This window comes from Pteropus alecto, unplaced genomic scaffold (assembly GCF_000325575.1).
Source record: "Pteropus alecto unplaced genomic scaffold, ASM32557v1 scaffold238, whole genome shotgun sequence".
NCBI classification, from domain to species: domain Eukaryota; kingdom Metazoa; phylum Chordata; class Mammalia; order Chiroptera; family Pteropodidae; genus Pteropus; species Pteropus alecto.
The window spans coordinates 1,197,737-1,209,428 of NW_006442104.1; positions in this window are offsets into that span (position 1 = coordinate 1,197,737).

Genomic DNA, 11,692 nt, shown 5'->3' on the forward strand with positions numbered 1-11,692 from the left:
CAGGATGACCTGGGGATGCCCATGTGAAGAAAGGAACTTTAGGTGGGATCAAAGCATTTATGAATTGTCTACTTGGAAAGAAGGAGGAAACGGTGGGTTGGCCTGGCCCTCAGACAAGACCTGCTGCTCCTCTTGGCCTGGGCTAATATTTCATGCCTTACCTGACACACAAGGTTGTTTGGGGGAATCAAAATCATTCTGGAAAACACTTTTTAAAACATACTTATTGTTTGCAAAACAAGCACTGGGAGCTGGAGGAGAAACCAAGATGCCAAGACCCTATCATCCCTTAGCAGGAGTCCAGTGGGGAAGCCAGGCCCGAAATAGGCAGCATCAGATGAAATAAGAAACAGGGGAAAAAACAAAACAAACAAACAAAAAACCACACCAGTCATTTAGATAATGAATCTAGAAGGTCTTTTTAACCCGAATCTGTTTTCCAGAATAATAGATTGCTCTATGTCAAGTAGCCGCAACATGAATAGAATCTGTAGCCACTTTCTGTACTCTAAAATATCAAAAGTAGATTTCCTTAACAGGTTACAAGATATATATCTGCCAATTGTGGAGGAATCAGGCTCCTCACCCAACAGAGCAATTAACAAGGCACCATGAAGAAAAGGATGCTGAGAAGCCCACACATAGGTCTACTATACCAGTGTTTCCTTTTAAAATATGGCATTGCAAGAGACAATGATTCCACTTGATTGAAAGCAGATTTGCAAATTTACAAGCCAAAACAATAATTCCTTAAAAAGCCTCAGTCATCCTATTCAAACCACTGAAGTTGAAATAAAAGTATCGCGTCTGAGTGTTCAGACATGTTTCTTACTCAGCAATGAGAGTCTCACCACACGCCGCCACCCCCCACCCGATTTGGGCCAAAGGGACAATCTGTTTCCAACAGCCTGAGAAGTCCTTTTTGTCATTTTGCAAACTTGCAAAAAAAAAAAAAAAAAAAAGGGGGGGGAAGGCAACAAGTATTTGGCTTTGTGAGGAAAAAGATTGCTGTGAAATTTTTCGCATGCTTTCCTCTCCTCGAGTAAATTTTCGGCGTTGCACTCTTCCGGGGGGTATGGGAATCTGAGTTGAAACGCTCTGCTTCTTTATGGATTTGGTATTTCATGCGAGATTACCTACGTTCACTTGGCTTTATTTTATTCCAGGCACGCTGTGTCTATGCACCACACCTTCCCAACAGGGCTAGTAACTTTTTTAAGGGAAAATCCTATAGTTTATGCTTATGTTGGTTCCTCTCATTCTACTTGCAAAGTGTCTATGCATCCATTGCCGGTGTTTAACAAAGTCACTTGGCTGATAGATTTGTACAATGTTGTTCAAAGCAATGTAGGGAGTACCACCTAATTGGATACTGGGTCTCATCCCCTCTAAGATAAATGACTTGATAACTCCATGTGGAAAATGGGAAAACTGAGCCTATGAGATGTGTAGAGTCTTGTCCATGACAGATTATCTAGTTTAAGGCAGAGAGTCTAGTCTCCTTCCTGGTCCTCTCTTTCTCTTTACTTAAGTAAATCTTAAACTTCATCAAGGACAAACGAACTTCATTAACTCATAGACCAATCTGATTCACTTCTCTTGCTTTTTCTTTCAATTTCTTTGATCCCCTCTGGCACATATTTTCTACACAAATCACATGGTAAATAAACATGGTAAATAATCTACCTTTGAGACTTTTTCTATTATTGCCTTGATGTTACACAGTAACTTTTTAAGTGTTTAATTCTTATCTACCACCTGATAGGAATTCTGTCTTTCTTTTTTGTTTATTCTATAGAATCTTGTGAGGTGCCTGGCACACGATAAATAGTCAGAAGTATTTATTGCTTGATAGTCTAGTCCTTTTTCTACTAATCCATGCTGATATGTAAGTATTCAGAGCTGAGAATGGAGCTCTAAGGTGGTGTTTCAGGGGGCAAAATGAGGCAAAAAACAAACAAACAAACAATCAAAAAACTTGAGTGGCTTTCTACAAGTCCCTCCACCATGGGTGACAGATAAAGATTAGAATCTCTACCTTTCCACTATCAACCCAAAGCCTTCTCCATTATTTTCTATTGCCTCTTCTGTGAATTAACCCACCAAAGGTGAAGAATGCTTGCCATTCTCCAGTCTCACTGTCCATAACTTCTTATTAAGTAAATATCAGAGAGTTTTGATCAATGGACTTGTCATCAGGAATGTGGCTCTGACAATACCGATCATGAAGCTAAAGAAAGTCATCTGTGTCTCAAGACAGCTCTGGGTGTCAGGGTACTGATACCTTTGGCTATCTAGATGCTCAGAGGCCACCAATGGGCTCAACTAGGGATACACCAGAGACTCACGAAGCTGTCTGGTGAGGCCTCCGTTCTCTTTTTCAGCAACTCTGGCCCCCAGCACACAACCGGGAGAGGCAGGAAGAGACAGAACAGTCAGAGCTCGGGAATCAGCAGCCACTGGGCCTCATGGAAATATCTGAGGATTAGGAAGAGTGTGTCACACATGCTCCTTCCGGGTGAGGCATTTATCCCCACACAGCGAAGAGGAAGTCACTTGCAGTGATTCAGTTGGAAAGAAGCAAGAATGACCGGAGTCAAACCAGCTCCATCTGCATCATTTTCTGGAAGTGGGCAGCTGTGACCACTCATGACCAATTAACCTTGGAGCACACATATCGATTAGCATTTCTTCTCGCAAAGCTGCTTTGGATGAAGGGAAAGGAAGAGAAGTTACCCTGAGTCGATAAAGAATGAGCATTTCTCCCCCATCATCAGTGACCACTTACTATGAACTAGGTGCTATGCATATTTATTGCATTTAATCCTGACAACAACCCTATGAGGTAGGCATTATCTTCATGTGACAGATGTGAAACCTGGGGCTCAACAAGACAAGAATCTACATGAAAGTTTGAAAACGAGGAGCAGCAAGAGTGGGATTTGAACTCGGGTTCATCTCTCTGATTCAAAATTTGTGCTCTTCCCATCTGTTGAAGATGTTTGTATCGGCCCATGTCCAGTCACAGAGGTAGAGCCATTAGGTAGTTTAAATATATGTATATATATTTTTTTTTAATAAAGAATTCATTACAGGGATTTGACCTTGCCCAGTTGTGCCGTTGGTGAAATAATTTCTGCGAGGCTATTGTCTTTGCATCTCATTCTGGACCTTGAAGTCCACAAGGCAGACGCTGCCGAAGGATAATGAATGTGAAGTGGGGGAGAGCAAGGCCAAGCTGTCAGTCACAAGGACAAGTTTGAACCCAAGAAAGATGGGCTGAAATTCATGTCAGTTCACGCTATTTCTGACCTTGATGGTATAGGTGTCCTGCAGAAAATGCCGGTACCTTTCATCGCAGAGCCACACACACACATCTGGCCCAGGAGATAGATAAGCCTAAAAAGGAACTGGATGATGCTGTAGCAGCTGTCAGCCCGGCTATTGCATCATGTTGACAAGGTGAGCCAGCAGCAAAGAGACATCCTATGTAATCTACAATACGGTACTGGCTGCCTTTAAATGTTGCACAAGAATCTCTATTGGGCCCACACTGATCCGAAACATTCTGGAAGAGGAATTTTGGAAAACTTAGTTTAGCCTAGGCAAATTAACACATTATAAAGCCACCATAATGCTTTTGTGGTGACAGAGCTCTGGTCCCAAATATCTTAATCAGACCACATTGGAATCCAATAAACTTGACCTCCCGGTAGTCCTTCCTAGATCCTGAAATAGGTCCTGAGTACTATTTTTTTTGTGTTGCAACCTGTGCTTTCCAGCCCTGCTGCCAGTGTCCTTAGCTCCTGTCTATTGCCTAGAAATGTCGCACTTAAAAAGTCCTATTGCTCCTCTGGTGCTAATCTTATTTCTCCTATTAAGCCTCTATTTGCTCTTGCCTCTCAGATGACAGCTGCTTCAGGCTGTTATTATTACTGTTGTTACTGTTATTTTATTGTGAGAGGGCTTTGGTTCCCACGAGGCATTTATGACCAACTTTGCATTAAGCTGTTTGCTTTCCCATCCCATCCCACCAAAAAGAGAAGCCCTACAAAGAGCAGAATGTCATGTCGCTCCAGGGGACCAATTTATACCGAGGAGTGCAAATCCCACTTGTACCTCACAGAGGAATGGGTTTAAGATATGGCTTTTATAAACAGACCCTTGGATCTCAGTAAGGGAATTTGAAAAGTCAAACATGCTGGGGCCATGACTATAAAAGTAAAATTACAAGGCTCAGGAACCTTTCCAGAGACAGGCTAATTTCAAACACTGCTATCTTGTAGGTGTTATTCTTAGCAGAACACAAGTTCGTGTTGGCTTTCATTTCGACATCCAGCTGGGGTGGGTGTCACACAGTAGCTTCATTAGGTTGCTGGGGAATTCATTACAACACAGTCCTAGATTTCCCTTGAGTCTTATCATGGCTTGAGAACCATTCTTCTTTCTCTCCCCAAAGAGCCCTCATTCATTTCTTTGTAGACTTGTTTATTTAATCAGTAAAAATGGATCAGGTGCTTATGTTGTGCCAGGTACTATGCTGGGTCTGGAAAATATAAAGACAGATAAAGCAGAGCCCGCATCCCTAAGGACTTGGAACTTAGAGAGAAAGTAATCCGATGCACTTAATAATGTGCTATGGATGTTATCACAGAATCTGGACAGGGAGCAATGGCAACGAGAACAGGGAGAGAGAAGCTCACTGGGATGAAGAGGGGTGGAGCTTAGCCTTCACTGGGGAAGTGAGCACTAGACAAATGCGCGGGACTGGAGACCTTATTGAATCAGACACATCTCGGACTCCAAGCTCTCGGATCAGGAATTGGGCTCCTGTGCCCAGTTCTCAGAAATGCGAAGCTGTGACACAGCCATGCATTTGCATCAGCCTTTTCTCATTATCCTCTACTATTCTTCCACCTGAACTTAAAAAGGGTATTCGAGAAGCAGCACATTAAAGTGCCTGTGTTCAAATCCCAACTCGGCCATTACTTACCACGTCACCCCAAGAAAGTTATTTAACCCCTTTGGGTCCTGATTGTCTCAGATGAGCAATGGGGATATAATAGCAGCACCTATCCTATAGGTTATTGGGAAGATGGATGGAATGTAAATGTAAAGCATTTAGAATGGTGTTGGCATCTGGCAGTCACTATAGAAATGTTTATCATCAATAATGTCTTCTTTAATTGGATATGATGACAAAAGCAGTGTTTTAGAATTTAACTTTCTACCATTCTCTCACTTCCAAGATTGGAAGATCTCCAAGAAGCAGTATGACTTTGGACAAGTCATGTAAACTCTTTGGCCTCAGTTTTCCAATCTGTAGAAAATTTTAACTTAAGGAGTATCTACTATGTGTCAGGCATTCTTTAAACTCTTTATAGGCATTGTCTCATTTTATCCACACAGTAGCCCAATGAAGTGGGGTTTGTTTTTACCCACTTTTTTTGTAAATAAAGAAAATGACATAGATGCCTATCTCCAGAGGCCACGAGCTTAACCTCTCAAGTGCACTGTTTGATAGGGCTAGACTTTGTCTTTATTCTTAACCTACTTGGGGGACTCTGGGCATAAAGATTTATATCTGTTGGCTCATTCAATTCTCAGATCGACAGCCCCCACATGTTGGTATTATTTTGTCCCATTTAATAGATATGCAAAATAAGAGATGGTGAGCAGCAAGCTCTGTGTGACAGAGTCAATAACACACACACACACACACACACACACACACACACACACATCTCCAAACAATTCCACAGATAATCCCAGGAGACTTACAGGCTCTCTGAAGGTCATTTATACTGCCATGGAGGCCCCCTGCAATGTGTTTTGTTCCAACTTTTATGTAATCCTTCAACCAAAAGCATTCATTAAGCCTTACTTTGTTGATTTTTCTAGGAAAGCAGACTTTTTCAAAGTACTCTTGTCTTCTCTAAGAGATATTGACATAAACTCTACAGCCCCATCACCCTCAAATACTTCCCGAATATAAGTATTTAAGTTTAGTTCTGGTCTTCAGTTCATCTAGAGCTCTTAGACTAGGTGAATTCTAAAGTTCCTTCTAGACCTGGATTTCTGTCTCTTAGACCACAGCCTTCTTCTACGTCTAATTCAGTAATTCACCACCTTAGGTGTCCCATTTTTATACCCAAAGGAGACGTTTTTCCTATACATTTTTTACTTATATCAGGGGTTTGCCGACTGTAGCTCACAGGCCAAATCTGACCTCCTACCTATTATTATTATTATTTTTTTGATATAAAGTTTTGTTGGAACACAGCTACAGTCACTGGTTTATGTATTGTCTGTGGCAGAGTATCTGTGACACAGACTGCATGGCCCACAAAGTCTAAATTATTTACTACCTGGCCCTTTACAGGAATATTTTGCTAACTAAAACCTGCCTTAGATTATGAGCTTTGTGTGTCCTAGAGATGCATCTCACCTCAATTTGCATGAAATCTAGGAGGCGGTGAGATGAAACTATTAAGACCCAAAGATCTGGTATCGGAATAATATTGGCCTCATAAAATGAGTTGGGAAGTATTGCTTCCTCTTCGATTTTTTTAAAGAATTTGAGGAGAATAGGTATTAAATCTTTGAATGTTTGGTAGAATTCACTGGTGAAGCCATCTGGTCCCAGACTTTTACTTTTCGGTAGGTTTTTGATGATTGTTTCAATTTCTATACTGCTGATCGGTCTATTTAGATTTTCCAGATCTTCTTGATTCAGTCTAGGAAGATTGTATTCTTCTAAGTACTGGTCCATTTCTTCTAGGTTATAAAATTTGGCGTTATGCACTTTTTCATAGTATTCTTGCATGATCCTTTGTATTTCTACAATGTCAGTAGTAATTTCCCCTCTTTCATGCCTGATTTGTTTGTTTGTATCCTTTTTCTTTTTTCTGTAGTGAGTCTAGCCAGGGGTTTGTCAATTTTATTAACCTTCTCAAAGAACCAGCTTTTTGTTGTATTTATTTTTTCTATTTTTTTTCAATTTCATTTATTTCTGCTCTAATTTCGATTATTTCTTTCCTTTCCTGACTTTAGGCCTCATTTGTTCTTCCTTTTCTAGTTTTTTAAGATGAAGTGTCAGGTTGTTAAGACCCGAAGACCTGGAATCAGATCGCTTTGAAGTAAAACCACAAGACCTGCCTTTGCCTGTCCCAGCAGCTATGCGGTCACCGTGACATCCCAGAATCGATTTTTCCATCAGTAGAGTGAGACTCAGATGATGGAGCTGGTGCAGGGATAATCATCATAATAGTGACTGAGGTAGATGTGCACTAGAAAAGGACGTATAAAAAACTTATTGTGAAGCTTGGTGCTTAAAAGGCGTTTCATTGTATTAGCTATAGGTAATATTAGGTAATATTGAATCATTGCTGAAACAGGTCTTAAATCCTCTTCATATTAGGACCACTCAGACCCTTCTCACCTCTTACCCCAGTGGTCCAATCCATTCTGAAAGACAGGAAGTTTCAGAATCCTCTTCATATTAGGACCACCAGTACCCACTCAGACCCTTCTCACCTCTTACCCTAGTGGTCCAATCCATTCTGAAAGACAGGAAGTTTCAGCCCTAATGCACAACTGGTCCTTTCGCTCCCAGGGTAAGAACCTCCCTCCACTGCCTGCAGGACAACATGCGAATTCCTTTAATGCACGGGAAAACCCCAACCTACTTGCCCAGCTTGCTCCCTCTAGTCTCTCCTCCCGTGCACAGTTCCCATGCTCAAGCTATGCGAAGCACTCATCATTCCCAGCTTCAGTCCCGCCTCAGTCCCTGGGGAAACCCACCTTCTCTGCCGGGAGTGCCCTGCTCACCTCCCCTTCTCTGCCTTTTGAAATCTTCCCCAGTCCGGATGATCCCAATATTGGTCACGTAGGGAGGATAGCAGGAGATCGATGCTTGGAATTCAGTAAAAACTAAGATTCCATACAGCTGGCGTTTAATGCGTGCTTTATGCATACCATTTAAGATAAAAAAAGCCATCCTAAAATTCAGGCCCTCGAAATTCCCTGGGAATCTCCCAGGAGAAAACCATCGTCCTCCTACCTTCTCCCACTAGGTTTTCAGGACTCTGTATAGTTGACACCACCTTTTTTTCTTTCCAGAAGTTATTTCCATCACCTGAACCCTTTGCCTCCCCCAAAGTCTTGCACTGCGGTGTGGAAGGCACTGCCTCTGCCAGATGCGGGGGGCACGTGGCAGCCTTCTCGCACCAGAGACAAAGACTAAATTGTTGATGCATCTCCTCAGAAGATGCCGATGTGAGAAAATGAGGCAAGATGAGCCTATGTGCTTAGTGGATGGGCATCTGGACGAACGAAGGAGAACCATCATCTTTTGTTTGAAAATTAAAATAGGAGAATAGGTCAAAAGTGTGGAGACCCCAGCCCCCTTTTCTGAATCTCAAACCTCCCCCTTCCTTTACTTATCAGAGAAAGGTCTGCACTTTGGAGCTAGTAAATCTGCTTGGCAGGTAATCACTACCCATCCACCAGCTGCTGCCTTGGCAAGAGCGCATCGCCATTGCCATGGTAACGCACAGGCAGGCAAAGGCGAGCAGGCCTGGCTCCAGGCCAAGGTAATCCGATGGCACTAGGCTTTGTTAATAGAAAGAGAAAAGCGAGCCAGAGCCGCTTGCCTCTGCCTTGGCCAGTAAGGGCTGGACGGGAGCAGAGTGCAGGGCTAATTAACCAGCTGACCAGCTGTTGGCTGCCGCTTGCCAAATCTGACAAGTGGCCCCAGCTTTCTCTATCTCTAACTCTTGTCATCTTCCAGGGAGGCTGGGCCCTAGGGGAACGAGGGCCTTTTCTGGGTGATGTCATCTGAGTATTTGTAGAATTTCCTCTTGGGGGAAAGTTCTCTGACAAAGTATAAGGAGATCTGACTTCCTTCGGAAGACTCCTTGGACTTTAGAATTCTAAAGAAAGATTTCGTAGATAAGAAAGAAGTCTGGGGTTACGGAAGGGGTGGGGCGGTGAGGGGGATGCGTTGCCCATATCTCAGGTCCTGCTTTAGGTGTCTAATCTGAGGCAGCTTTTAGGGAAGAACATGAGCATGAGCATGCAACATCTCTCCTCAATGGAACGAGGCCAGAATTATCATCAGTAAGGAAACGTGGATGATCTTGGAGAGACCAGGAAGGAGAGGGAGCTAATGGACCAAGTCCTGGGTAGGATGGATGGGTCACGTATACACAATGCCTGCAAGGTAGGTTCTATCATCACACTGGTCCAGACAAGGAAACTAAGTGTGTGAGGAGCCTGCCAAGGTCTCACAGCTGAACTCGTAGCAATGTACTGCCACGTGGCCGAGCTGGGCTTAGAGCCTAGACTGGCCCAAAGTGTGTATCTTTTCTTTCAATCCAAACTACAGTGACCACAGCTATGCTCACAATATTACTGACAACCCGAAGAATATGTGAGTTTGTAGGAATAAAAATTCTAACAAAGGATTTTTTTAAAGTTATCAATGGATGCATAGTAAGAGCTTTATGAAGATAAACAATACTTTAACTTTGCATGCCCATTATTTAATAGTAATCCCTACCTCGAATGTCTGCGTACTAGGCATTTTATATACATTACCATTATATTCCAAAATAGAGATTCTAACCTTATTTTATGGATGAAGCAACTAAGTCTTAGAGAGCCTAGAGGAACAAGTAAAAAATATTGCATAATAACAGAGTTGGTCAGACTGGCAAATCTGGGACATATGGTGGCTGTATATGTCTGTAGCTTTGAAGTCTCAAGAAGCAGGTACCTGGAGTAAAGTTACAAGGGAAGGGCAGAGTCCCCAAGATTGAGGAATGGCGATGAGACATGAGACAGGGCTGGCTTTTTGCCCTAAAAGCATCTTCTACATCCAGAAAACTCACAGGACTGATCTCTCTGAAGTTGGCTAATTTTTTTCCCAAATAGAAATAGCACTTCCAGTGGGAAGGCAGTTGGGGAAGATTGGCAAAAGAGGACATGACCAAGAGGGAATGATACTCTGGTCCTTTTCATGGCCTCTGCTTGAAGTATTTACAGCCGGAACCATGCAATGTCAGGAGAAGATAACCTTCGTCAGGTGTCTGCACTGTGCCGATCACTCTATCTTCCTCCTTTAATTTAATGCTTACGCTCTTATTAGATGTTATATATATGTTATTAGATTGATATAGGATTCACATTATATTACATTGACACATATTAGATTAGATTAGGTATTATAACTCCCATGCCAAATGATAAACTGAGATGCGAAACATAGTGAATCGATTTACTTTAAGGTACAACTGGAACGAGAGGACACAGCTCCTCGTTCTTAGTCATTGCTCTCTCCGGCTTTACAGGATACCACAGAGATTTCATGTGCTTCTGAGCTCAGGAAGGAGGCCCCGTGAAACAGCGTGAGTTAACCTGGGCACAGGGAGCCAGAAATCAAGACTAAACAGGGGCCCAAGAAAGGATGCTGAGCAGAAAAGTGAAAAAGCCAGCCGTCTATTTGGTTCAAGGTTAAGAATAAGTTTGGGAACTGAAGATAACACAGAGTCAGGAACAAGGTTAATTTAGAGATGCAACAGGAGACCATGCACAAAACCCTAAATGAATTGTGAAGTACACATCAAACGTAAGAGTCTTATAAGGGACCAGCACGGTGCGCAAGAATGTTCCAGAATTCTCTTTCAAATGAATTCTCTGGCTTTCCCTTCTTCTCTACCGTTCTTCCTCTCCTTCTACTGCCTCACAAAGTTGCAGGAAGTTAGCACACATCCCTGTCTGTCTTCTGACCTTGGACGCTGTTTCCTGCCCGCCAGACCGAGGCGCATGCCCAGTCCTAGAGAAAGGTCCCTGTTACAGCTGGGTATGTAGAAGCTCCTGCCACTCACCCCTCTGTCGCAGAGGTTACACTTGGTTCTTTCTCTGAAGTGAAACGATGTAAGGTATAAGCTAGTGTTTACTGTTTCTCTGTTGTGCAGGCCTCACTTTTCCGTTGGAGAGAGAGAAAAAAAGAAAATGTCTGGGCCGTAGAGAGTAACGTCGTGTGAGGATTTTATGAACCTGGAGTAATTGATCTTGCCTTTGTTACTCTTACGCAAGCATGCAACTATAGGTCTCCACAGAGCATGTTGTGTCTAAATTTCTGTGTCCTGGCTAATAGTAGCAAGAGATCTGGATTCCAGTCCTGGTTCTTAAATCCTCAGTAGGTCACCAAGTGGCTTTGAGACAAAGCTTTTCCCTCACTGGGAATCGAATCCCTCATCCATCAAATGGAAAGCTTTAATCATACTCTCTAAGCATCCTGGGACTGGATCATGAGATCACTTCTTTCTTTGCATCTGTCATTGAATTTTCTGTGTAAAATGGAACTTGAGAAAAACTCTGTGTGAATCTGCACCCCAAGCTATCCAAGCCATTTCCTGCTAAGTTTCCTTGGAAGCATAAAAAAGCAGAGACTGTGACTTCTCAGCTAAGTACATTTTTTCCCCAGGCCTGCTTGAGGGAGGATGGGATGGGAACACTGTGTCAGACAAATCAAAATGTACCACACAAGTGGAGCGCTCGGCTAATCCAAACAAAATGACGGGGGCAGATGGTGGGAGCCTGAACAATTTTCATGCAGACATGAGAGCAGGCCACACAGTTAGATCAGAATTTAAATAACTTCACTTCACATGTTGCATTTTAAAGT